Source organism: Triticum urartu, chromosome 2A (assembly GCF_056163025.1).
Source record: "Triticum urartu cultivar PI428250 chromosome 2A, HENAU_Tu73, whole genome shotgun sequence".
Classification (NCBI taxonomy): domain Eukaryota; kingdom Viridiplantae; phylum Streptophyta; class Magnoliopsida; order Poales; family Poaceae; genus Triticum; species Triticum urartu.
The window spans coordinates 290,412,205-290,418,334 of NC_141874.1; the positions used below are offsets into that span (position 1 = coordinate 290,412,205).

Genomic DNA, 6,130 nt, shown 5'->3' on the forward strand with positions numbered 1-6,130 from the left:
CAAGGAGTTGACTACGATGAGACCTTCTCACCCATAGCGATGCTTAAGTCCGTCTGAATCATGTTAGCAATTGCCGCATTTTATGATTATGAAATTTGGAAAATGGATGTAAAAACTGCATTCCTGAATGGATTTCTAGAAGAAGAGTTGTATATGATGCAACCTGAAGGTTTTATCGATCCAAAGGAAGCTAACAAAGTGTGCAAGCTCCAGCAATCCATTTATGGACTGGTGCAAGCCTCTCGGAGTTGGAATAAATGTTTTGATAGTGTGATCAAAGCATATGGTTTTATACAGACTTTTGGAGAAGCCTGTATTTACAAGAAAGTGAGTGGGAGCTCTATAGCATTTCTAATATTATATGTGGATGACATATTGTTGATTGGAAATGATATAGAATTTCTGGACAACATAAAAGGATGCTTGAATAAAAGTTTTTCAATGGAAGACCTCGGTGAAGCTGCTTATATATTAGGCATCAAGATCTATAGAGATAGATCAAGACGCTTAATTGGACTTTCACAAAGCACATACCTTGATAAAGTCTTGAAGAAGTTCAAAATGGATCAAGCTAAGAAAGGGTTCTTGCCTGTGTTACAAGGTGTGAAGTTGAGTAAGACTCAATGCCCGACCACTACAGAAGATAGAGAGAAAATGAAAAGTGTTCCCTATGCTTCAGCCATAGGCTCTATCATGCATGCAATGCTGTGTACCAGACCTGATGTGTGCCTTGCAATTAGCCTAGCAGGGAGGTACCAAAGTAATCCAGGAGTGGATCACTAGACAGCGGTCAAGAACATCCTGAAGTACCTGAAAAGGACCAAGGATATGTTTCTCGTTTATGGAGGTGACAAAGAGCTCATCGTAAATGGTTACGTTGATGCAAGCTTTTACACTGATCCAGACGATTCTAAATCGCAAACCGGATACGTGTTTATATTAAACGGTGGAGCTGTCAGTTGGAGCAGTTCTAAACAGAGCGTCGTGGCAGGATCTACATGTGAAGCAGAGTACATTGTTGCTTCGGAAGCAGAGAATGAAGGAGTCTGGATGAAGGAGTTCATATCTGATCTAGGTGTCATACCTAGTGCATCAGGTCCAATGAAAATCTTTTGTGACAATACTGGTGCAACTGCCTTGGCAAAAGAATCCAGATTTCACAAGAGAACCAAGCACATCAAGAGACGCTTCAACTCCATCCGGGATCAAGTACATGTGGGAGACATAGAGATTTGCAAGATACATACAGATCTAAATGTTGCAAACCCATTGACTAAGCCTCTTCCACGAGCAAAACATGATCAACACCAAGGCTCCATGGGTGTTAAAATCATTACTGTGTAATCTAGATTATTGACTCTAGTGCAAGTGGGAGGCTGAAGGAAATATGCCCTAGAGGCAATAACAAAGTTATTATTTATTTCCTTATTTCATGATAAATGTTTATTATTCATGCTAGAATTGTATTAACAGGAAACATAATACATGTGTGAATACATAGACAAGCATAGTGTCACTAGTATGCCTCTACTTGACTAGCTCATTGATCAAAGATGGTTAAGCTTCCTAACCATAGACATGAGTTGTTATTTGATCAATGGGATCACATCATTAGGAGAATGATGTGATTGACTTGACCCATTCTGTTAGCTTAGCACTTGATCGTTTGTTTACTGCTATTGCTTTCTTCATGACTTATACATGTTCTTATGACTATGACATTATGCAACTCCCAAATAACGGAGGAACACTTTGTGTGCTACCAAATGTCACAACATAACTTGGTGATTATAAAGGTACTCTACAGGTGTCTCCGATGGTACTTGTTGAGTTGGCATAGATCAAGATTAGGATTTGTCACTCCGATTGTCGGAGAGGTATCTCTGGGCCCTCTCGGTAATACACATCACTATAAGCCTTGCAAGCATGATAACTAATGAGTTAGTTACGGGATGATGTATTACAGAACGAGTAAAGATATTTGCAGGTAACGAGATTGAACTAGGTATTGGGATACCGACGATCGAATCTCAGGCAAGTAACATACCGATGACAAAGAGAACAATGTATAGTGTTGTGCGGTTTGACCGATAAAGATCTTCGTAGAATATGTAGGAACCAATATGAGCATCCAGGTTTCGCTATTGGTTATTGACCGGAGACGTGTCTTGGTCATGTCTACATAGTTCTCGAACCCGTAGGGTCCGCACGCTTAAAGTTCTGTGACCATCGGTTTTATGAGTTTATATGTTTTGATGTACCAAAGGTAGTTCAGAGTCCCGGATTTGATCACGGACATGACGAGGAGTCTCGAAATGGTCGAGACGTAAAGATTGATATATTGGAAGCCTACATTTGGACATCGGAATAGTTCCGGGTGAAATCAGGATTTTACCGGAGTACCGGAGGGGTTACCGAAACACCCCGGGGACTAATGGGCCTTGTTGGGCCATAAAGGAAAGAGAGAGGCCGGCCTAGGGCAGGCAGCGCGCCCCCTTCCCCCTGTCCGAATTGGATTAGGAGAAGGGGGCGGCGCCCCTTTCCTTCTCTTTGACTCCCTGCCTTTCCCCCTCCTAGTAGGAGTAGGAAAGGGAGGAATCCTACTCCTACTAGGAGGAGGATTCCTCCTCCTAGGCGCGCCAACAAGGTCCGGCCGGCCTCCCCCTTGCTCCTTTATATAAAGGGGCAGGGGGCACCTCTAGACACACAAGTTGATCACAAAGATCTCTCCCAGCCGTGTGCGGTGCCCTCCTCCACCATAATCCACCTCGGTCATACTGTAGCGGTGTTTAGGCGAAGCCCTGCTGCAGAACTTCATCAACATCGTCACCACGCCGTCGTGCTGACGAAACTCTTCCCCAGGCTCTACTGGATCGTGAGTTCGTGGGACGTCACCGAGCTGAACGTGTGCTGAACGCGGAGGTGCCATACGTTCGGTACTGAGGATAGGTCGATCATGAAGACGTGCGACTACATCAACCGCGTTGTCATAACGCTTCCGCTTAACGGTCTACGAGGGTACGTGGACAACACTCTCCCCTCTCGTTGCTATGCATCACCATGATCCTGTGTGTGCGTAGGAAAATTTTGAAATTACTACGTTCCCCAACAGAGTCGACTCCGGGTACAACAACGCATCATTAATGATCAAAGTTGTTCCCATAGGAAGTATAATAGTTGGCTCATCCGGAGCCAACTATGTGCAAACTGCAGCCGGCAATTGTCATAATACTTTCCGGAGATTTTTTTAATAGACTCAAAGTACTTAGTTTCTCGTAAAATAGTATGTGTAGTTGCGCTATCGGCAAGGCACGTTTCCTCCATTCGGGCGCCACATGCGTTCTAAAATATGACATATAATTAACGTAATGAGGAAGACGCTACATTAATAATAAATGCACACATTCCAGAACATAACATACTATCATGTATAAATAATGAAATAAATGAATAAATGTCATCCAATCGCCAAAGTAAAGAATAAATTTATGCTCTCATAGAGCTTACAACCAAATAAAATTTATTCGAATTTATTGTATCAAATCACGGAATCATGATAACCAAAGAGGTATGCTAAGTAGACTCGATGAAGAAGCCATTGACCTCAGCCGCAATCTCCATACTAGTGAGCTGATCCTCCTTAGAAATCATCTTGGAGGCAACATCAACATCTAGTTGCGGCACCACCGAGGCGACCATGTGGTCAACCTCCATGGCAACGTTGGTGTCACTAGAGACCGCCAAAGCCGCCGCGATGGGCACCACAGGGGTCACCGCGATGGGCGTAGTAGGGGCGTAGAGATCATCACGGGTGCCGCCATGGGCACCGGTGGTGCTCCCTCCTGAACCAAGGCGAGGTGCGTCTCACGCACCTTGCGAGCCTTGTATGCATCAACGGCCTCCTGTGGCGCGTGACACTGGCGGGAGAAATGTTCCACCGAGCCACACCGGAAGCAGTCCTGAGGCCTCTACCCCCCCCCCCCTTGCCTAGCTTTTGCTGCTTAGCCGGGGTGGGGAGTTGAGGGCCCTTCTTGCCCTTGCGGCCCCTCTTCTTCTGTTGAGGCTTGCGTACTTTGAGAGCATTCACCTCCTGGCGAGAACTCCCCCCAAGTGGTTGCGCGACAAAGTTCTTTTTCAAAACCTCGTCCTGTGCCTCTGCCACCTGGAGGACGTCAATCAACTCTAAATACCTCATGTAGTTTCCCTGGCGGTAGTTCTGTGCGGACAGGACCACGTCAGGGTGGAAAGTGGATAGGGTTTTCTCAATCTTCTGAGTGTCGGTAATCTCAGTGCCACACATCTGAAGAGTCGTACAAATCCGGTGCAGAGCCGAATTGTACTCCCCAACTGTCTTGAAGTCCGCAAACCTCAGACGGATCCACTCTGCCTCTGCACGTGGCTTAACAGCTTACTTCAGCCGCTCAAACCGCTGCTTAAGAGCGGTCCAAAGGCTAGAAGCACTCCGCTCAACCATATACTCGTCTTTCAGAGTAGGTGACAGGTGATGACGGAGAAAATGCAGAGCCTGCGCATTCTCAATTTCGAACTTGGGATCAGTGGGGGCCAGCTGGGTCCCCTTACCGGTCACCCTCGGGAGGGTTTTGCCCTGGAGAAAGATCTCACAGTCCGAGGCCCATGACAGGTAGTTCAGCCCCGTCTGGGCCAACTCAGCAAACTCCTTGTTGACAATTCCGGCCAAATGTGATTTATGCAAAAATCATGAGATTACAGCAGGTAATCTTTTGCACAAATGCGATGTTGATAAAGTTATTCAATAAAAATAACGTTCCATTCTTTAAAACACGTTCTTATATGACTTACTTAATGATTAAGAGTGCTAAACAATTAATCTACAGTAATAAAATCATACAATAAAAACATGTTTACAAAATATAGCATGTTAAGCGCATTTCTTACGTGAAAACTAGCCCAAAAATGAATTCCCGAGACATTTTATAGCCCAAAGATGCGTTTTTCAGTGAAAAAGACAGTTTCAGGGGCTTCTACATGAAATATTACAGCAGAAATATAATGCGTGTAAAAAGAAAAAACTGCAGGGGCTAAAATGCAAAGAACCCCCGCGCGCGTGCAATCCGGCTCGGTCCGGATCGGCTGCAGGCCGAAAAAGGGGTCGTCGGCCCGTTTAGTGCGCACCAGCCGGCCCATCCGCCTCTTTTTTTTATGCGAAGACCCGGCCGCGGCCCATCCGGGCCCCGCCGCTAGTGCCAGGCCGGCCCACCCGGCCCTCACCCGAGTGGAGAGGGCGTGCTAGGGTTCCTCACCTGAGTGGGCAGGGCGGCGGCGGCTGTGGCCGCGCCATGCGGCAACGGCGGCGGCCACGCCATGCTGCGGCGGCGGCTGTGGCCGCGCCATGCGGCAACGGCGGCGGCCACGCCATGCTGCGGCGGCGGCTGTGGCCGCGCCATGCGGCAACGGCGGCGGCCGCCTCGACACTCGACGGCGACGGCCGCGGCGGCGCCACGCCACGCGGCGGCGGCGGCCACGCCACGCGACGCGGCGTCGGCAGGACGTGCGGGTCGCGGCGACTGGCCATCGGGGCGGGCTGCGCGCCGGCAGTGCGCGGCGGCGGCGGCCACGCCACGCGACGCGGCGTCGGCAGGACGTGCGGGTCGCGGCGACTGGCCATCGGGGCGGGCTGCGCGCCGGCAGTGCGCGGCGGCTGGCCATCGGGGTGGGCTGCACGCGAGCACGCGCTGGCAGGGAACGGCGGCGGGCCATCGGGGTGCGGCGACAAGCCGTCCAGCGGGACGGCGGCGGCGGCGGGACGCGGCGCGGCGCGCGCGACCAGCAAGGTCGCGGCCGACAGATGGCTATGGCGCGGGGCCAGCAGGGCCATGGCGACGCCGTTGATGGCTTGGCACGGCGTCATCTGGACGCTGGCCTCGGGATGCAAATCTTCGTCGCCTTCATCCGGAACTCTGACGGCGCATGGCACATCTGGTGCTTTTGCGGCGGTACCGTGACCATCCGGGTCACAATTTGTACCGACTCCCTATAGTGCAGTTAACAAGTTCCTCTTGATCCAAGAACATCGACATTGGTCGGCGACGTATTCGTCGGCTCGGTTCTTGGGAGGAAAATCCACACCATAGGTGAAATAAATCCAAAA

General features: G+C 49.6%; 1 pseudogene; it reads right to left on the reverse strand.

Moving 5' to 3' along the window:
- Window positions 1-3,573: 3,573 nt before the first annotated feature.
- Window positions 3,574-4,693, reverse strand: LOC147984856 (uncharacterized; annotated as a pseudogene).
- Window positions 4,694-6,130: the final 1,437 nt, after the last annotated feature.